Genomic DNA, 22,582 nt, shown 5'->3' with positions numbered 1-22,582 from the left:
GTGCAGCCTTCTTGGCCGAATTATTAGCCTTCCTGTGCCTAAGATATTAGTATCAGCCTCACAGGGTTGTGGTCAGAATTAAATGGGTGAATACAGATAAATGCTCTGGAACGCTGCTGGGCACATACAAACACTCCAGAGGTATTTCCTCGTATGATTATTTGTTCTCACTTCATGTCTGGTGATCTCCAAAAGAAGTTGCTCTTTGCCGGGAAGTTGCTCTGTGAGTGATGGTTTATCCTCACTCACCTGGAAATGCTGCCACCTTACCCGTTTCACCTCGTGCCTTGGAGCCACTGTGAGTTAGAAGTAATTCAAGTCGAACTGTAACTTTCCAGGTTCCACAGAGGGGACACCTTTCCTCCAAACAGAGTCCCCGGCTACACGTCGCTTGTTCTAAGAGGTTTCTTCCGAGGGCTACATTTCTTCCCGTAACTACTGCACTGTGGGTTTTCCAGGCCTGCCTGTTATGTATAAATACACTTAACTTTTATGGGGTGTGTAAGTGCTGTCGGCGTAGACCATCTCCTCCGTCCCCCAGGATCAGGGGAAGGTCTGGGACGTGGCAGGGAACGATATTTCTCTGAAGGCTTTAAATCCGCTCCATTGCATTTGTGGGGGGTAAGATAGGATGCAGGGGTCTACCTGACATTGGTTTAAACCAGCATCCCCCACCTCTCTTCATCTCTCCATCATCTGGACCACTGCAGGGGTCTTCTTGCTCCAATTCCTCCCAAGTTTACACTGTGTTGCCCGTGGCCACCCGGGTGAAATTTCACAGCGTGACTCCAACTCATCACAGCCCCACAGCAAAGCCTCAGAGGCTCTTAGAATTGCTCTGAAAATAAACCTCCTGCCCTTGCCAGGCCTCCTGGCCCGACCCTGCCTTTAAATCTTAATGGACAAGCTGATCTCAGTCATAAATGGTTAGAAGTATTTTATTTCTGTTTCGCAGATGAAGTAGCAGCTAACGCCATCAGCTCTGGAGTCATACCGCTCATTCATTCATCATTTCAGTCAGTCGACAAATACTTAGCCATGTGCCAGGCTTGTTTCAGGCCCTGGGGGACAGCGGTGAATGAGACACAGTTCCTGGCCAGGGCTGCTTTCCAGGGTGTGCAGACCGTATAGCAGCAGAGGGGCCAGGGCCTACAAGGGCCCACCGTCCCCGCCTGTTGAGTGAAGTTTCTTGCCGAGCATTGAGCTGGGCCCAGCTCTAGGGCTTGGCCAGCCCAGGCAGGTCACTCTTGGCCCCATACCACGGATGGGATGCTGGGGGAAGTGGGGGCACCAGCTACATCTTCCCCTGCAAGAGTTGAGGGGCCCCCAGCTCACCAGCGCAGGGACTGGGAAATGAACAGCCCTACCCACCAGCTGTCAGGTTTCGGGGAAGCAGCTTGCCTGCGCTTTTTGAGAATCCCCCCACTAACTCCTGTGGACCCCTTCTGGGTCTAATTTGAGTCGCAGCCACATTGTTTCCCCCAGTTCTCTCATTCGAGAACCATGTTCACAATAGACGATTGTACTATTATTTATTTTATTTTTCATGAATTGGATTGTGATTTTTTTTCTTAAATACTTTGGTTTTAAGAGGAAAGGTTATATTGATACCATATAGTACTTGCCATAAATAGAAGGTAACCACTTTGTAATATCCACATTATTAAATTCTAGCTAGACGCTGATCCAGGCCTCCAGTCTGCTGTCTTCGTTTAAAAGGGAGATCTTGGGCTTCCCTGGTGGCGCAGTGGTTAAGAATCCACCTGCTAATGCAGGGGACACGGGTTCGAGCCCTGGTCCGGGAAGATCCCACATGTTGCGGAGCAACTAAGCCCGTGCACCACAACTACTGAAGCCCGCGCGCCTAGAGCCCGTGCTCCGCAGCAAGAGAAGCCACCGCAGTGAGACGCCTGCGCACTGCAAGGAAGAGTATCCCTGCTCACTGCAACTAGAGAAAGCCCACGTGCAGCAACAAAGACCCAATGCAGCCCCCCCAAAAAAGGAGATCTTGGGAATTCCCTCTCGGTCCACTGGTTAGAACTCTGTGCTTCCACTGCAGGGTGCAAGGGTTCGATCCCTGGTCAGGGAACTAAGATCCCACATGCCCTGCAGCACGGCCTAAATAAATAAATAGAGATAAAAGGGAGATCGCATTGCGGGGGAGAGGAATCCTTTCACGATGTATATGTAATATCAAATCGCCACAATATACACTTTAAATATCTTATAATTTTATATGTCAATCGTACCTCAATCAAGCTGAAAAAAATAAATAAAAGATAGATTCACAACTATTAGAAAGAGGCTGAAGAGACTAAGGACGCTAAGAGCAGAGACTTTCTCCTAAATAACCAGAAAGGCTGAAAAAGAGTAGAAAAGGGAACATTTCACTCTGTGGTGCAATCTTGTTTAGCATCATCTTAAAGTGACCTTCCTTATTAAAAAACAAAATCCAACCCTGTCCAACTTCAGGAAGGCAATAGTCTGCTATGCGGTTACTAGGGAACCCAGCAATACTCCAGGAGGACTAGAGACTCAGGCTGGGGCCATGGTGCTCAAAGCCTCCTGCAAAACTGACCCAGGGCAGATTCCAGGAGGCCCACACTGGCCCAGGCCGCCATCACAATCCTGGGCTAACACACGGGAACTCAGATGTGGGTAGGGGTCCCACCCCCATGAACTGACAACGGTGGCTTGCTACACCTAAGGTATTTGTACACACGATGTAGTTTGTGCTGGACCCCTGCTCTCCTTCTGGGGGTCTGAAAATCTGGTGCCAGGCAGAGGCTGCCTATGTGACCAGCTTCCAGTACAAACCCTGCACACTGAGTCTCTAAGGAGCTTCCCTGGTGGGCAACCCTCCATAGGCATCATCACAACTCGTAGCTGAGGAACGAATCGCATCCTGGGGGTCTTCGCGGGAAAAGACCCTTGGAAGATTTTGCCTGGTTTCCTCTGTACTTTGCCCCACATGCCTTTTCCCTTAGCTGGTTTTGCTTTGCATCCTTTCACTATAATGAATCATAGCCACAAGGATGACCATATGTTGAGTCCTCTGAGTCCTCCTAGGGAACCATCAGCCCAGGCAGTGGTCTCGGGGACCCTACGCACCACCAGTGTCATAGCTTCTGAGAAACGCCAACTCAGGCTAACACGGCAGCCCTCAGACAGCAGGAAAGTCCAGACACGCTCGGGATTTGTAACTTCCCAATAATCTCAATGACTCTTCAAGGCAGGGGTGTGAGGTGCATAAGGCAGTCCAGCTGGTCCTGTTCACAGAGGGGGAAACTGAGACTCACAGAGGGGAACGACCTGCTGAGACCTCAGGGCCAGCAAACGTAGAGCCAAGCTGAGTCCAGGGCTCTTGTCCTGGGTGGCTCCCCACAAGGCTCTCTCCAACCTTAGACGCCTATGTTGGATTCGTTCTACCAGCTGAGCCCTCCGCACGAGAAAAGCATTCCAGGATGCCTGAGCCTTCTTGCAAATGGATATGTTACTTCAATTGTGTCTCCACCAAATAGAGTGCGAACCTGGAAATTTTTTCCAACACTGCCCCCGATAATTAAACATGAGTCCCCCCCACCCCCGCCCTTTACATCAGCATCTCTCCAGGTGGGGATCTCAGAGTGCCTGCATCTGGATCAGAATCAGCTGGCGTGTTTAAAATGCAGATTCCTGGGCCTAAACTAGCCTCACTAAAGGAGCATTCCTATGAGAGGAGCGGAACCTGTCTTTAATAAGCTCCCCGAGGGGTGTGTTTGGTTAGCACAGAGCCTGCCACATCATAAGCCCTCCATAGATAAAAACAGGACCAGAGAAAGCACAGACCGCAAGGACTTCAATGCAAACATCCATGTTTCAGCCGCACTGCTGGGTCCAAGCAGCATATTTTGAGCTAATTCTGAATATCGAGAAGCTGAAGTTGTCAGAAATATCTAACACAGCTGGAAACTGTTTTCTTTTGATTCTACTCAAAACAGGTCAAATTTTGCCCCTTTGTTGTTGAATTTAATGTCTGGAAACTGACACATCTTCCTCAATGGTTATAGTCGGCTGAATGGTGGCCCCCAAAAGATATGTCCATGTCCTCTCCTCTGGAACCTGTGAATACTACCTTATTTGGTAAAAGAGTGAATATTACCTTATATGGCAAAAGATGTGATTAATTTTAGGATTTCGAGAAGAGGAGCTTATCCTGGATTATCTGCTTGGGCTCTAAATCTAATGACAAAACCACTCTTATAAATCCACTTACAAGACTGGGGCCGAGCCAGGCTTGACAGATGGGAGGGGAGACGGTGATGTGAGGATGGAGACAGAGACTGGGGTGATACAGCTGCAGGTCAAGGAATGTTGGCAGCAACCCAGGCTGGAAAAGGCAAAGAACAGATCCTCCCCTGGAGCCTCCAGAGGGAGCATAGCCCTCCTGACACCTTGATTTCAGATTTCTTGGCTTCCAGAACTATGAAAGAACTCAATTCTGTTTTATGAAGCTACCTCGTTTGTAATAAATTCTTACAGCAGTCACAGAAAAGTAATACAGCCATGAAAATTATTCTGGATTTTAAAAAGGAAAGTTAAGTCATTGAATTTGCCCCACCCCAGGGCCTTTGCACATGCTGACTCTTCTGCTACCGTGCTCTGTCCCAGCTCACCGATGCCCAGCTCCTTCTCACAATTCCTGTCCCTGCTCAAAAGCCTTCCCTGACCCCAGGCCCCAAGTAGAAGGAGCTGCCAGTCACTCTCTAGCTCCTTACCCCATTTTAGGGTTTCCTTTTTACTTACCACAATATAAAATGGTCTGTCAACTGGTTTACTTATCTACTGGAACCTAGTCTGCCTTGTTTATGGCTATAGTCCCCATGCCAGGTACCTAATGGTGGCTAAATAAATACGTGTTCGGTAAAAGAAATTAATGTTATTTTATACTAAAACAGAGAAATGCAAAGTCTATATGATAAAACTTAATCCTCCAAAGAATTCTTTAGCTAAAAAAATGTCTCCTCACTACATGCCAGCCCACCAGGCAACATTGTCCCTCCCTTCTGTCATAAGTTCACTTCTATGGAAAACCGAGGACTTGAAGGATTTGACTTCTGTTCCCGTCATGCTAGCTATAGCTGTGTGACCATGGGCTTATCATCTCCCTCTCTGAGCCTCAGTGACCTCCTTAGTAAAGGGAGGAGTTTGATTTACTATTGGCATTGGGTCCTATTTATGGAGCCATTTCTAACTGCCCGACCCTGTGCTAAACCTTTTTTTTTTCTGTAGTCGACTTACAGTATAATATTAATTCCAGGTGTACACCATAGTAATTTGATATTTCTATAGATTACACTCCAAACTTATTATAAAATATTGACTATTGGGCTTCCCTGGTGGCACAGTGGTTGAGAATCTGCCTGCTAATGCAGGGGACACGGGTTCGAGCCCTGGTCTGGGAGGATCCCATATGCCGCGGAGCAACTAGGCCCGTGAGCCACAACTACTGAGCCTGCGCGTCTGGAGCCTGTGCTCCGCAACAAGAGAGGCCGCGACAGTGAGGGGCCCGCGCACCGCGATGAAGAGTGGCCCCCGCTTGCCACAACTAGAGAAAGCCCTCGCACAGAAACAAAGACCCAACACAGCAAAAATAAATAAATAAATAAACTCCTACCCACACACATCTTCAAAAAAATATATATATATATAGACTATTTTCCCTGTGCTGTACCTTATATCCATGTAACTTATTTATTTTATACCTAGTAGTTTGTACCTCTTAATCCCCTTCACTATCTTGTCCTTACCCCTCCCCCTCTGGTAACCACTAGTTTGTTCTCTGTATCTATGAGTCTGTTTCTCTTTTGTTATATTTGTTTTATTTTTTAGATTCCACATATATGTGAAAACATAGTTTTTGTCTTTCTCTGACTGACTTATTTCACTAGGCACAATACCCTCCAGGCCCATTCATGATCTGTGCTGAACTATTCACTTGCATACTCCCATTTGGTCTTCCTGATAATCCTATGGGGGTACTGTTATGGACCCCATTAACGGAAGAAGAAACTGAGGCACAGGAAGGCTTCATCACTCGCCCAGGGTTGCACAGGTAGTAGGTAGAACCCAGACTCCTTCGTTATATACCAGGATGCTGCTCTGCTCAAGACACCCACAGCTCGCAAGCCTCTAACTCGCTTTGAACGGTTGGCTGAGAGACTTAAATGGCTAACAAAGGCATGGGTACACAGTGGCGCACCTGCTAGTCTTTAATCAGAGTAAATGCCTGGGGAAATTGTTTTCTTGTTTCCCCTGCTCTTTAAAATATGTCACAAAAGCCAGCATGCTGTAAGTCCAAACTACTCTGCCCCTAAATCGAAGGGCAAGTGCAAGTCGTCTTGCCCACCACACTATGTAAACATACCTGGGGGAGAACGTTCTAGTCATCATGGTCCTTGCATTCTTTATTCTCTAACTCCTGCTTCTCTCTCCACAGCAGGCAGGTAGACTGAGCTACGGGTGGGGGAAATGTAAAGAGTACTTGAATTATTTACTATTAAAAAGCACTGAGCTGCCAACTTCCTCTCTGAATTATTTAGCACCGTCATGTACAGTTATGTATGTGCAATAATGGTATGTTAGGTTCACATTAACTCTGTAGAAAGTGGCTACATTCTAGGTAGTGTGACAAGCTCTCCTGCCCCTCTGGCATCTCTTCCATCCTGAAGTCAGGAACAGCTAATGGTGTTCGCTAGGGACCCAGAAGGTTCAGAATCAGGTCCGTCAGGAAACACAGAGGGGCTTTTGCTTCCCAGAAAAGGTGAGATGACTGGGTCCCCGTTGCAGGGAGAAAAGGCAGAGCAACACATGCAATGAGGTTTTAGTTGTTTATTCCTGAGAGCCCACTGGGGGCCTCAACTACGTCTTTCCCTCAAAATATAAGACACCAACTCCTGCCTTTCCAGAAACTGCTATAATAGCTGGTAGATAAGATGCATGTGTAAGACAACTGGAGAAAAAGAGGGTTCATCCAAGCTCCACCACTTAAATCTGGTGATCTCTGTCTCTTTTATTTCTCAGAGTCTTAGATTCCACGTCGGTAGAATGGGAGCAGTGTACCTTCGTCACAGTGCTGTGGTGAAGACTGAATGCATTCATGTAGAATATCAGGTGCATGTTCATCCATTTGCGCCTGACACAGCATAGGCATCAAACCCCCCATGTCTGGGGGATACATGAAATGAATGAATGAAAAGAAAGGCAGCTGGTGTCTGAGCGGATGGAAGGATGGAGAAGAGCCCACGATGGACGTGCCTTGGAGAACATGGTTTTGGGGACACTGGAAACAACTTTCCTTCTTACAGGTCCTGCATCCATCTGCTGTACTAAGCCATCTGTAAGGCATGAGGGATGCAGAGATGCACTTAGTATTTATTGAGCACATACTAGGTATCAGGTAGTGTTCTAAGCTGAGGGGAGATAGCCAATGAATAAAACCCAGACCAAAATACTTATACACTCTAGTATGAAGGAGATAGAATCACTGTGCTCAAGGAGCTTGGAAAGGGAGACAGACAGATAAACGAGTCAGAGCACAGAGTGTCACAGGTGCTGAGAGAGGGCTCAGGGCAGGGAACAACAAAACAAAAATGAAGACATGCTTGGGGCTGTGTCCGGGCGGTGGGGGCATTCAAGAGAAGTATCATAATGGAGTTTGTGTCTGAGCTGAAGTTCAGGGCTGTACAAACAGCACCAGCTCTATCTAGAGATGCTGAAGGAGGAGATGCTAGGATGTGGCTAATGATAGTTTTCTCGACTGGGGTATGAAAGGAGAGTTTCAAAGATGGGTCTTTATGCTACCATAATACATGCATTTCTATGTTAACTTTAGGAGGTAATAAAAATTTTAATTAAACATCTGCCAGGTTGCAAAAGGGCAGCCATCATGAAAAAATAATCTAGGTCATTTCCTCTTGAAAATGGCCAGTTTCAAAGATGGTCTTGGAAAATAAATGGCGAAAAGAAGCCTAATAAAATGCAAGACAGTGAATTTTATCCAGTGATAAATTTATCCAGAGATAATTTATCCAGAGATAATCTCTGATCATTTTATCCAGAGATCCAGTGAATCTCTCCAGGCTGGAGAGATTCAGCATTGAAAATTAGGAGACTTTTTTTTTCTTTCCCCTCTCTCTGCATCCCCCTCTTGAAGGCATCTATTTTTTTGGCTGCCTGTGAAAAGAACTTGAAGTCAGCCCATCAGTGGAATTCAGGTAAATTGCAGCTCTTCTTGTGGACTTGAGGGGGAGGGCTTGAGAGAAGCCTAAACACTAGGGGCAGCTGTGGGACCCTGAATTAGTCAGAACTCATTGGGTTGCAAATGACTGAAACTCAACTCACACTTGCAACCTTCAAGCATGGATGGATCCAGGTGTTCATGATAGAATCAGGAATTTGTCTCTGGCCATGTCTGGTCTCTGTCATCCTCTGTGTTGGCTGCATTCTCAGAAGGCATGCCCCATGTCCTTGAGCAATGGCCTCTACGGTCCCAGGTGTATACACTATCGGCTGAACAAACACAGCAGAAAGATCATCCCTTCTCAAATAACTCCCTAAAAAGTCCTGGGATTGGCTCTGATCGGCCTGACGGGTCACATGCCAATCCGTAAATCAATCTGTGGCCAGGAAAACAAGCATTCTCTCTGATCATGTGTCCACTCTTGGAACCAAGGGCCTGGAGTTAACCCTTTTTTTATTTTTTCATGGTCAACCTAAGTTATTTATTTAAGCCAACCCTTGCCATAAGCAAAGGGATAGAAGCTTAGTCTACTGGTCATAATTTGATGCAAGTAAAGAAGGTAAGCTTAAGGTCCCACATAGTTTTCTGGTCCATGTGCAGAGTGATGGTCCAAACCATTGGTGCCGTGGTCCAGGCTCTCCTTATTCATCTTCATTGCCAGTTGGAAGCAGACTCACATGAGAGCTATGGAATAGAGTATGGTGACTGTCTTCAGGGAAAGGGATTGGACCTGATGCAGAGATGGGGATGGACTATGAACTTGGTCTCTTATGCCTTCCATGCTGCAAACTCAGAAAGATGATCGGCAGGGTCACTCTCACCCTAGGAGGCACGATGAAGCATGCTAGGGCCTTCCACACGCGAGCTGAGCCCTCCTCGCCATGGGCGCCCCTTGACATAGGCCACCCTAGCTGTGGCCGGGACCGAGCTCACAACCCAAAAACCCAGGACGCAGCTGCTGCTGCCATTCTCAACCTGGACCACCCTGAAGCTGACCCTTCTTGAACCACAGAGGTTGACAGTGAAGAACACGTAGCTCCCCTGGAAACCACCGGTTTACAGTAAAAGCGAGGTTTGTTCACCGAAATGAGAGGAAGGGATTCTGGGCAGACAAGAACCACTGCCACCCGGGGTAGGCTCCTGGAGAGTTCATCTCAAGGAAGGGATCTAGATCGGCAGCTGAGCCTGGGATTCGAAAGGAAGGCGTTATTCTTGGACAACGCGAGGTCTAGAACTCGACCGCACCTTAGTTAGGTGGCCTTGACCATGTGGGCTTCGCACGTAAAACAATGACCAGCTTAAACTGGTTTTGCCTCCTTAAATAGGTTCTTGATTTGCCAAACCCTGAGTTATTTCACAGAGACAGCACAGCACATGTGCAAGACAGGAACCCACGTCTCCAGGCTGTCTCCATGTCACCATGACCCTGGAACTGAGAATCTTCAGTCTACGGCAATACGGCAAGAATAGAAACGTTGCCACCAAGAGCGCTTTACGAAGCAAGAAGCCCGTCGATAAGGAAAATCTGGCTTTCAGCAGCACGCGTCACTTATGTGGACTGATTAGAGGCTAGCCGATCAGCTTCCGGGTTTGAAATTCCCCTAAACCCTTACATTTTATCCCAAACCCCAGATCACAGAGACAGATTTGAGCCCTGCCTCCTGTCTCCTTGCCGTCACCTGGCAATAAAGCTTGCTTTTTTCAAAAGCCGGCTTCTATGCGCATCTGGCAGTGAGCCCATGCTCAGTGCCAGGCTTTCCCTAAGAAGGCACAGGCTGTGGGAATAACTTGGAGAGACGTGCCCCCCACCAGAGCACAGTGCACCCCCAGCCCACTGTGGCCATCCCCCACTAGAGCATTTTGCAAAGGCAGGGCCCATCCCCGTCTTAGCTGCTGGGCTGACCAGTTACCATGAAGATGGGAAGCTCTGGTGGCCAGAGAGACCAAAGGGACTTGCTACCCAGCATGGGCAGGACCAGCAGGGCTTGGAGGCAAGCAGCAGCCCAGAGGACATGTCAGAAACCATGGCCACGGAAGCCACCCACGTTTGGGACTGCTATGTGCACACGTGAAGCCCAGATACAATCAGAAACGTTTGACGAGCCCACAAATTCAGGCCAGAGTAACGATAGCTGTGATCCACCTCCTCCCAGGAGCCACGCTGAGCATCTTCTGGGCACCATTTCCTTGAATCCTGACCGCAGCCCCATGACATAAGGATCATGATACTTCTTCTACAGATGAAGACACTGGGGTTCAAAGAGATTCATCTACTTGCCCAAAGTCAAACAACCAAAAGTGACAGAGCTGGGATTTGAACTTACACAGGTGGTGCCCCAACCCTTCTTTATCTTACCCTCTTCCCCCTTCATTATCTTACCCCCTTCCCAGTGGATGTTTTGCACACATCCACTGGGGATGGGGGCTGCACCGGACCATCCAGGTTGCAGAGAAAATGAAGAATCACCCACAGTCCAGAAGTCGACGTTTCAGGGGTGGGCCCACGTTCAGATGCTGGCTGCACCTGTTTGCAGCTGCTGGCCTTTGACAAGTCACTTCGGTCCCTCAGAGCTGTTTTATCACCAGTCAAAAGGGCATAATAATCTCCTGGCCATCCCATATGAGGCCACGTGATAGTGCACATGGATGTGTTTGAAAACTATGAAGTGCTGCACAGATGTAAATAATCATAATAATATCCTGCGAAGAGGAGGCCAATTAACGTATTAAATACTTCTGAGGGAGGAGATGGCGTGTGTTGATACACCACACTGTCTCAGCCCGAACAATGCCATCTGCCTGCAAGTATTGTGATGTGGGAGGGAAGAAACAATCTTTATCCAATTATCTTCCTTATAAAGATGTACCGGAGTACAATTAATTCTCTAACTATTCCATAATATTCTCTTAATTAGGGGTAAAAATAGGTTTTTCTTCCCGATGCCTCTGCTATGATATACGAAATGCTGCTTCCCCATTTGTAACATGCTAATATGCTGGTAATTAAGAGCTTCAAGATTCTGTTTAATGACTGCATTTGGTTTGTTGAGGATAATTGCATCTTCTACCCACTCTTCTGGGGTTCCCAGGCAGCATCTAGGGGGAAAAATGGTACATGAGAGACAAGAGAAGCCCTTCCCCCTGGGGGTGGTCCAGACATGTCTCCTCCAGACTCTGAGCGGGTATACGCTCGGGAGCTTCCCACCCCCCACCCCTTCCGAAAAGGGAAGCATTCTCGTGGCACGAGCATTTGCTCCAGTTCTGTGACTTTGGACTTGACACTTCACTCTCTCCTGACTCCCCAAGCCCAACCTACAGGCTGGAGAGATCATCCAGCACAGGACTTCTCAGCCTCCGCACGACTGACATTGTGGGCTGGACGATTCTCTGTGGTGGGGCCGTCCTGTGCAACATAAGACGTTTACCAGCATCCCTGGCTTCCACCCACTACAAGCCAGTAGCATCGCCCCCTCCAGCTGTAACAACCAAAAATCTCTCCCAATATTGCCAAATCTCTCCCGACACTGCCAAATCATCCCGAGCTGAGAACCACTGATCAAGTGTAAAAAAGATTAAAAAACAATGTAAAATTGTATTCGGAGGGGATCAGTTAAATAAATCATGGCACACCCATCCAGTGGAATTTATTCAGCAGGTAAAAAAAGAATAAGTCAGCCCTTATATGAACAGGCACAGGACGATCTTCTAGCGAAAATGCCAAGGTGCAGAACAGTATGTGTAGTGAGCTAATTTTCTGTTCACCTAATTTGCATATTTGCTTATTTGGGTATCGGATGTCATTAGGGGGCACAAGAAGATGTGATGGTTTTCACCTCCTGGGAGGGTAATGGGCGAGCTGGACATAGACGTGGAAGGGAGACACTCCATGTTTACATTTTTGTATGAATTTTGTGTCCTGGGCATGTATTACTTATTTAAAGAGTAAATATAATTTTTAAATAAACACCTATCTCACTCTCTGGCTTGGAACAGTCTCAGTAAATTCTATTTCCGCTCCCTCCTCCCCACTGTCAAAGTTATTCTCAGAGAGCCTCAGACAGGATATTTCTTTATCTGTCACATTCTGTCTCCTTGAACATTATCAACAATTCACATCTTGAGAGCAGTTCCAAGCCCTGCAGACTGACATGCCCTGTGCAATGAAGGCCTTGTGACTCGGGGTTTCAGAGAGAGAAACTGGGCTCCAAGGCTTGGCGAGGTCAGGTCCCTGATTCTACAGTGGCTTCTCAGGTCCTCTGAGACACCCACAGTCCAGGCTGATGCAAAAGCTGAAACATGAGATCCAGATACACAAGTGATAAACTGGATTCTTTGCTTTGTAAAAAAGAATTTAAATGGGACGCCTTCAAACAGTGAGCCCTGGACGGAACAAAAACGTGGCTTTCCTGAAAAGGAGCTTGACTGACTTCACCCTGTCTAGAAAATTCTCTCAGATGATAGATATTTATGTCCTGCCTCATATAGGGGTCAGATTATGGGTATGGGGTGAAATGATCTACCCAGTATCTTCATTTGTCAACCAATACAGTGATTAAGTCAAACCAGTATTTTCCAGTGTATTTGACACAAGTCTGAAGAAAATTATGAAACGGTAAGAAAGAGGCAGGACCTTGTGATAAAATAAGTGGGGAAAAACTGGGTTAAAGGAAGTTAGATAAGTTTCTTTATTGTAGGACTTCTCAGAGCCTTTACCGAGAATGACAATAATTTTTCTTGAAAAATAGATTTGTGGCTTTTTTCCTTCCTACCTTTTTCGGCGGGTCCTGTACCTGGAAGGCACAAAGACACGTCTGTGCTTCCTGCCCTGGGGTGGGGGGGAGGGGTTGCAGGGTGGGAAGGAAGCAGCCTCAAAGCAAAGTCTCTTTCTGCCTTTAGTAAGTCAGGTAAAACAGCAGAAGAGTGCAGGATGTCCTCTAGCCACAGCAAAAGGACGATGGGCTTCAGAGCTGTTATGGACTGAATGTTTGTGTCCCCCTCCCCCCTAATTCATATGTTGAAATCCTAACCCCCCAATGTGATGGCATTAGGGGGTGGGCCTTGGGATGATTAGGTCATGAGGGTGGAGCCCTCATGAATGGGATTAGTGCTCTTATAAAAGGGACCCAAAGAGCCCTCTTGCCCTTTCTGCACGTGAGGACACAGTGAGAAGACGGCCATCTGTGAGCCAGAAAGTGGGGTCTCACCAGACACTGAATTTGCTGCCGCCTTGATCTTGGACTCTGCAGGCTTCCGAACTGTGAGAAATAACTGTTATTTAAGCCACCCAGTTACGGCATTCTGTTACACCAGCCCAAACGGACTAAACACAGGATAAGGAGAGAGATGAAAGAATCTGCAAAGCTAGAGACAGAAGACATCCCGCAGCTTCAGAGCTCTGCAAAGTGGCAGTCCCTGCCCCGCTCCACGTGTCTGGCGGGACTCCAACGAAGTAGGGTGCCTCGCAGAGAATTCCATTCTCTGGAGGCAGCAGAGCTTCCAGACAAAAGGAGGGATTTCTCAGATGATACCTGGTAATTAGGAGCGCCCCCTCCATACACAATGCCTGTTGCTCTCTGAGATGCCCCCCAAGACATTTTACAGAACCAGGTGAGAAAAAGCCCAAGGATGACCAAGACCGGATTTCCCACCAGCCCAATGCTCAGAGAAGGCAGAAGGGGGTTAAAAATACATCGATTACAACAAAATGCAGTATTTGGTGCACACCGGAAGGCTGTGGGCTGGGATTCCCGCTTCCGACAAAGGCTAATGGCAGAATGAGTCTCCAAGATGGGGTGAGCGATACCCAGCTTCCCAGTGCCTTCCCTTTCTGTCTATAGATCAGACGTCGTAATGAGTCCATGAGGATGACAAAGAACAAGATGAAGCTGCCCAGAGCTAGTGGGACACCCGGTGTGTGCCCAGCCCCGCAGAGCGCAGTGGAAGAGGCAAAAAGAGAAGAGGTGGCCCCACCCACTCTTAGAGAAATTAAGGGGCTTAGATGGTGCCCAGAAACTGGAGGTGATTTAGCATTTGTACCAAGAGCCTCAAAAAATTTTGTGCCTTTTGGCCTAGTAATTCCCCTTCTGGGAATCTATGATAAGGATTTCATATAAAATGCTGGGGGATCTTTAGGTAAAAAATTAAATTATTGATAATTAGGGAAAAGAGGGAAGGAAGTAAATTGAAGGCCAAGAATCGGAGAATGGACAAGTAAATTACAGTACATCCATCAGATGGACTATTAGGCAGCCATTAGTGAGGTTTATGCAAAGGCTTCAGTGATGTGAGAATATTTCAGGTGAGGGAGCAAAGCAGGATACAAACTTGCACATCCCGAATGTGTGAATAAAATGCATTAGAAAAATAACTGCAAGGAAAGACATTAAAATGGAGGAGGGGAGTTGGGAAGGATGACAAAGCCAGGAAAAATGGTTTTATAACAATCCAAGTTAGCATGTGAGGGGCAGGTGGGACTTTCCTGTGCTTTATGACTTCATTCCTTAAGCGCCCACCTGGACAGGTGAGACTGGAGGGTCAGAATGAGATGACGTCATGGCAAAGGTCCTCTCCCGAATTCTGAAATGGGACTTGGTTGGTTTTCTATGTCTGCCATAGTGTTGTTAGAACAACACAAATTTACTATCTCATGGTTTTCATAGGTAAGAAGTCCAGGTGAGCTGCACTGGGTCCCCTGCTTGGGGTCTCACAAGGCCAAAATCAAGGTGTGAGCAGGGCTGCATCCCTCACTGAAGGCTCTGGGTAAGAATCCACTTCCAAATTCGTTCAGGTTGCTGGCTGAATTCAGCTCCTTGCGGTTGTAGGACTGAGGTCCCCATTCCTTGCTGGCTGTCACCCAGGGCTGGTCTTTGCTCCTAAGAGCTGCCTGCATTCTTCCTTCTGTTTTTCATGTGGCCCCTCCAGCAACGACAGCTCAAGTCCCTCTCAGGCCTCAAATCTGACCTCACCTTCTGTGGCATCTCTCTGACTCCAGCTGGAGACATTGATTTGCTTTCAAGGGATTAGGTGATTAGACTGGGCCCACCCGGGTACTCTAGGCTAATCTCTCTTTTAAGGTCTATAACCTTAACAACATAAGCTGTCCCTTTTGCCAGATAACGTAATACACCGACAGGCTCCAGGGATTAGGGCATGGTTTCCTTTGCAGGGCCGTTTTGCCTCACACAGACCCCAAGACTCTTTCCTCCTAATTTCGAAACTTCTTGACCTCACTTCTTGATCGCCTGACACCACACATCAGAATGGGCCTCCTATTCCGCATCCAACCCAGATGAGTCCCAGCTGACCCCATCTCCAAACGTTTGCCTAGGGCTGGAACGCACCCACCAACTTCAGCTGCCTGAATTGGGGGCGGTAGAGAGGTGTTTGATAGTTTTCTCCCCAGGAAAACTGCATTCACAGAGAATTTCCATGGACTTTTATGCAGCCAACACCAAGCGGGCTGCAACTACCCAAAGAACACGTTAATCAAGCGGCTGTAGAAAATGTGGGAAAGATGGAGGAAGGACATTTCATCTGTCACCCTCATCTCTCTGCCAAACTTTCCCAGCTCAGAGGAGCGCTCTTCCGGGTGTGACCCTCAGAGGCACCTGTGGAGCCGTCACCGAGAAACGCTGATTCCTCTGGCCTCACCTCAGGCCTACTGGCTCAGACCCTCCAAGCATTATGGCCCCAGAATCTGGATTTTAAATGTGTCTGTCTTCCCCCAGGTGATTCTTATGCACGTCCTTAAAGCGGTGGTCTCCGACTTTAAAACCTGAAGGTGATAGGGCTTCCCTGGTGGCGCAGTGCTTGAGAGTCCGCCTGTCGATGCAGGAGACACGGGTTTGTGCCCCGGTCCAGGAAGATCCCACATGCCGTGGAGCGGCTGGGCCCGTGAGCCATGGCTACTGAGCCTGTGCGTCTGGAGCCTGTGCTCCGCAACGGGAGAGGCCACAACAGTGAGAGGCCCGTGTACCGAAAAAAAAACAAAACAACAACAACAAAAAAAACACCTGAAGGTGATAAATGAGAAAGGCTTATATGCCTTGGGTGAGGGGGGTCACAGGGTACTGGACTCTCCCCTGAACTCTGAAATTAATGACACATCAAGAGCATGCCCTTGGGGAGCAATAGAGCCAAATGGAAGGATTCTGAGGGAAGAGAAAGGCCAGTGATACAAAGCAAGACAAATAGGGTACAGCTGAGTACAGACCTGAGCTCAGGGCAAGTGGATAGGCCTGTCTGAGTGGCAGTGATGGCTCTGTGCAGCTGGCTTAGAGGAAATGCCTCCATCCGAGCTCCAGTGGAAAATGGGCACAGCATCCCGCTTCAGTGCCCAGGTGCAGGGGCCAGGCTGACCTGGGTTCACCAAGGTCATCAGCTGTCTTATGCTGGGAAATAATATGAGGATAATAATAGTCCTTTCTTCATTCTCAGGGCTCTTGGGTAAATTAGGGTGGTTTTTCACGTAAGCCTGTTTAACTTTTAAGTGCTTATATCAGCTAAGAATGCTTTTGGCTGCAAGTAACAGGAAACCCATGACCAAAAGCTCAGAGGTTGGTTCTTATTGGCTATGGTTCAAGCAGCTCAAGCAGGGCTTCTCAAACTCTAACGTACACACAGATCCCTGGGAGAGCCCGTTACAATGCAAACGTTGATTCAGTAGATCTGGGGTAGAGTCTAAGATTCTGCATTTCTAACAATCTGGCCCTCGGACCACACTTTGAATAACAAGACACTTGGCCTTTCTCTCACGGCTACAAAATGGCTGCTCCAGCTCCAACCATCACATTTGCAGGCAAGGCACAAAAAAAGGCATGACAGAGGCGTATGCCACCCATATCTACTTCTTGTATCTAAGAAAATGAAGCTTTCTCATGAGCCAGCAGAACAGACATCCACATAGGTTTCGTTGGTCTAAAATGGGCCTCACAGCCATCCACAGCTTCACAGGAAGATGGAAAAATGAGAAACAGAAAAGGTATAAGCCTTAAACCAAGCATGATTCACCCGGAGCTGGGCATGTTGCCACGCAGCATAAAATCCATTTTGTTTAGCAAGGAAGGAAAGGATGGATGTTGGGAAGCAAAGAGCATCCCAGCAGCACTCCACACTGTTTGTTATATGAATAAAGCACTTACACAAAGTGAATTCCCTCCAAATGTTAACAGTTTTCTCACCCGCATCTCATCCATGTGTATTGAGCAGACAAGTGGCAGGTTCCCTTCCACACTCCTGTCACCCAGACCCCAAACAACCCCACGCAGAGTGGGGGTGAGGGAGCTTTCTAGGGGCACAGCAGCCTTGGTTCCCCGGAGCCAGTCTCCTGAGCTGTGCAGAGTATCCAGGTCCCCGGGGAACTGACTCACAGGGCCCAAGGAAAGCATTTACACCCGTCAATGCGTAAGCCTCCTGGGACCAGGCAAGTACAGAGGTAAATCCCAGAGTAAATGGTCAGGCCGCCTTCCCTTCTTTGTAGCTCACAGCCAACCAAGGGGGCGGATTTCCGACTTCACCAGTTGCTTTCATCCTCTACCCCAGCCTGGGACTCATCAAAAGGCAATGTGAGGCCCTCACGACTCTGTTTCAAAGAAGAGGCTTCAGCCTTCTTTCGAGTTCTGCAGAGCAGAACAGGTAGACGCCCAGCAGATGCGCTTTGTGAATTTAGCTGAGAAAGCCCCTCTTGGAAAGGTCTGAGCTGCCTTCCTTTTCCAGGGTCAAAAAGGAGGACGCCCCGGAGAACCTGGAAGTTCTGAAAACTGAACTTCACCTGCCAGCTTCTTATGGAAAGATACAGGGTAGAGGTCACCTCCTGTCCCAAATCTTCTGACATTCCAGGGTCAGTGGACAGTGGCCTGGTTAATTCTGGCCTCCCTGCCGCTCGCCGTTTGGTTTTGTTTGTAACTGAGCCATATTGGGTCAAGGTCCTCATCACTAAGTCTGTTTTGCAGAGAAAAGCAGAGGTTCCGGAAGGCGGGTTCTACAAGTTCAACCCGCAGTCATCTAACCATGTGTGTAACTCCGGGTTTAGACCTGGTTACCAAGCTATCACCAGTGCTGGGTTTTTTGTTTGTTTGTTTATTTGTTTTAAAAACTCCCTCAGAAGGCAGCTGCAGGGCATAAAGAAAATTCAGCAAGATTTCAGATCCCAAGCCCTGAGTTTAAATGCTGTTTTTTTCCACTTTGCAGTTCGGAGATGAAGCTGAGCCAGTTTCACTGCCTTCATCTGTTTGAATATTGGTGATGGGAAGAGATGTAATAACAATAACCAACATTTAAGAGAGTACTTGGGAGGCACTGTTCTCATTGCTGCACAAGCATTAACTCATTTTGCAACAACTATGACATAGGTATATATCATTAATATCCCCGTTTTTCAGATGGGAAATGGGGGCACAGAGAGATTAAGTAACTTGCCCAAGGTCACACAGCTGATAAGAGGCAGAGTTAAGATTCCAACCCAGGCACTTTGGCCCTTCTGCCCAGCTTATTTCCACACCGCACTAAAGCACTTGGAAACCTATACAATGATTCTGATTGTCAGGTATTATTATTCCCTTACACAGAAAGGTTAGGTGACTTGTCCAAAGACACAGAGACTGCCCACCTTCTGAGCCAAGCGAAACACAAGAAGGCAGCTCCTCTGTAAATTCCATCCTCCCTTCCCTTCTGCAGCCCAAGTCCTCGCAAAGGCCCCAACAACGGAGCCATCCATCGCCAGTCCTCAGAGATGCCCCCCCCCTCACACTGAGCACAGTCCCCACGGCTGATGACCTCAAATCAAGCATCCATTCATCCCACTGGCAGAAAAACCATTTAAGCACGTCGCTGTTTTCATTTCTGCCAAGCCACAGGGGTGTTGCATAGAACCACTTTTTTCTTTTTCTTTCTTTTTTGCATTTAATAATACATAATTACCTTTCTTCAATCATCTCGGTGGAATATGTGCTTTTCAACCTAACACTGAGGCTTTTTAAAAAATGGGATGGAGGAATGGGTGAGATGTATTTTCAATGCCCAGAAAGAACCTTCTGTGGTCCCTGGAGGGGAGAGTGAGCAGAGATGGATATCATGTTTGTGCTCCTGATTTGCTGTTCCTTGTGAAAGACTGTAATGAATAAAAAATACAGGGCAGGGGTGGGGCGGGGAGCAGGCAGACAGACAGAGCCGGGTAACTGCGTGCTCTTCACGTGCTCTGAAGCCACTGACCTGAGAAGCAACCTTGGGTACCTTAATTAATCCATCCCAGTGCGTACAGGGCATTTGATGCCAAACCCAACTGCTCCAGCTGCTCTGGACCGACATGTTCATTGCCACTCAGGTCTTTGTTCTAAAATGATGAAAGTATACATAATCCACAGGAAGAGGGAGAAAACACACAAAACAAATATTCCCCAGTGGTCTTAGCGAGCAGATCTGATGCGGGCTGGCCCATGCAGCTGAATTTCAATTGAAGGAGGTTTTTTTCTCAAAAGGGCCCCACTGGGACACTTACAAAGATGAAGGAAGAGAAACCTGCCTACAAAGCGTAAGTTATAAAACAATGAGATTAATGATACATAAACCTATGTAGGAACTCTACTCTAGAAGCACTGTATAATGATGATTAGGGAGAAGTGAGAAAATATACAAACAACACTCTGCATAGGCCCGACTGCATGTTAACTATTTCTGCCATCACTATGCCAGCAACTAGCTAAGACGAACAGTTACTGTTACAGTGTAATCGAGTAATTAGAACATACCTAACGTTTATTGGAGGAATACACTGTTAGAAGCACTTTATGAGTCTTTATTTCCTGTTCCAACAAGCTGAGAGGTAGGTACTGTTATTGGCTCTATTTGGCCAATGAGGAGACCGAAGCACGGACAGACACATTACTTGCCCAGGTGGCTCCACTAGGTTTTAACCCAAGGACTCTGCCTGCAGAGCCCATGGTTTCAGGAATGATCAGGACAGCAGGAGTTTAGGACCGTGGCTGAAAGTACAGGCTTCGAAGTCAGAGCGACCTGGGTGCGAATGCTGGATCTGTGACTCATTTTTCCCCTATAGAATCACGGTATTTTAAACTTTGAAAAACTACTGGAGACCATCTATTTAAACTCCCTGATTTCATAGGTATGGAAACTTGGGAACATAAGGGAAGGCCAGCCTGGGCTCACACATCTAGACCTCTGATGCCCCGCTGTGGGCTGAACTGGGTCATCACCATCACCTCTGGCTCACCTGTCTGCAGGATGACCCAGAGGACCGTCCCCACCCCCAAGGCAGCCCACTCCTCAGCACTGTGCTTCTGCAGCCTGACTGCCCCCCAGACCTGGGAGAGGGCCTGGGTGCAGGAGGCTGAGCACGGCCGAGGACTTCCTGAAATCCCAGCCGTTTGGGGTCCAAGAAATCTGCGAGTCTCCCAAAGAGCTTACCCGGAACAAATCCAAATTCTCGGAACGTTAGGTAACCCCCAAAGCCTCCATTTGATTCTTGGTTTGATCAATACCATGCGGCCAAGGAGAGAGCATAAAACAAAGTTACACACGGCACAAAGGAGGTTACTCATAAATTCCTTAAAAGTTTGATCTTTTAATTAAAAAAAAAAGTAATCTCTCCCTCCTCAGTAGCCCATCATATGCAAAGTATGGTTTACTAGGAGGCTCTGTAATGAAGCCTGATCCTGTAGAGTGCCTACACCATGCTGCGTATTCTTCTAGGGACCTAATAAATACACCTTAACCCTCACAGCACACCTACAGCAAAAGATCAACTCCTTCCCACCTCCCCATTTACCTCTGTGGGAACTAAAGCACAGACACGTTAAGTCACTTGCTGAGGTCAAACAGCCAGCAAGCTGCAGATGAGACTTGAACCCAGACAGTCTGGCTCCAGAGCTCAGGCATATAACCATTACACCGCACTACCTCTCAGAGCCACAAACACATTCACATTTCAGGAAACAGCCGCTAGTGACATCACTTTGGCGATGCCTACATTTCAGCCATACCCTCCACACTCAGTGCCCGCTTCCTACCAAACTGATTCCTTCTTCCTCCTTGTTATATTTGTTTTCCTTATTTTTTAGTGGAAAAAAAAAATTAATCCTGAATGAAGCCAAGTTTAGTTGCAAATAAAACTGAACTGTCCACAACTGAAAGCATGTAATTAGAGAATGTTAATCTCTGGGTGGTTTTCCACCCCCTCCCCCAACCCAAAAATACACTAACATTTGCAAAAGAGAATTCATCTTTACCTAAAACTATAATTAAGCGGCTGCTGGCGGTTACCTTGGTGACATTAAAAAAAAAATTCTCCACTACAGCTCCCCACACTGGATAATACAAACTCGGCAACCAAATAAGTCAACAGGTTGTCCAGGAAACTGTTTCCTTGACAACCAGGAGGATGGAGGGGGACGGAGAGCTGGGGAAATGTCAGAGCAGCGATGCTATATTAAAGAAGCAAAAGCCCCTCTGGCATGGCTGAGCAGTTTCCCCAACTTGTACCAAGCAGCACAGCAGGGAACAAAAAAGGTTCTTTGTTACATGAGGAAGGTAGCTGGGGGGAATGTCAAAACCCACATCTTACCCATTGGGTGAATTTCCACTTGAGGGCATGGAACACAGGAGGCTGGGCCCGCAGACCCTTCTAACTTAGAAAAAAAAGCCCCATTCATTCTCTCACTTACCAAACTTGCATTGAGCATCTGCTAAGTGTCAGCATGTCCACACCTCCTGGCTCTAGCCTTGGGTGGTTTTCCATGCTTTGGAACCTTGGCCAGGTGGGCCAAGAATTCAGGAGATGACAAATAACTTGCAGGACCACTTTTTGGAATTTTAATGTCTGGGTTTCTCCTTGTGTATTCACTTTCCTGTCCCCCATTCTAGCAAGACCAGTTCTGTGCTTCCTTGTCTGGGCTGGGGGGAGAAGGGAGGAGGGGGAGTTTGCAGGAGAGGGAAAGCTGGAAGGGTGTGCAAGACGATCTTGCCACTGGCTCTCTTTTAAAGGACAAATCGCTTGTGGACGGGATTCGGTCATATGACCTGGAAAATCAGGAGAGGACATGACTGCCCCTGAAGAACGCAGGAGAGGAGTGGGAGAAATGACCTAGAAAGATTTCTTGAGACTGTGGTCCTTCAACAGAGCAGGGGTCTGGGACCTTAGCCATGTTGTAGGTGGGTGGGAGTGTGTCGTGCCCTTGGAAAGGAATGGTCACAGGGTCTTAGTCTGACCAAGAGCAGCTGGAAGGAAGCAGCAGAGCTGGGATTGGCAGGGCTAAGACGTGTGGACAGATGAGCAGAGGCAGGGCCAAG

General features: G+C 47.6%; 1 long non-coding RNA gene across 2 annotated transcripts in view; it reads right to left on the bottom strand.

Annotated features, from left to right (window-relative positions):
- LOC115843234 (uncharacterized) overlaps nt 1–22,582 on the bottom strand; it is a 290,851-nt gene that overhangs the window by 204,178 nt on the left and 64,091 nt on the right. The gene's annotated exons all lie outside the window — the stretch shown is intronic.

The sequence above is a fragment of the Globicephala melas genome, chromosome 15 (assembly GCF_963455315.2).
Source record: "Globicephala melas chromosome 15, mGloMel1.2, whole genome shotgun sequence".
NCBI classification, from domain to species: domain Eukaryota; kingdom Metazoa; phylum Chordata; class Mammalia; order Artiodactyla; family Delphinidae; genus Globicephala; species Globicephala melas.
The sequence above is the reverse complement of the archived record's forward strand: the minus strand, read 5'-3'. Positions and strand labels throughout refer to the sequence as shown.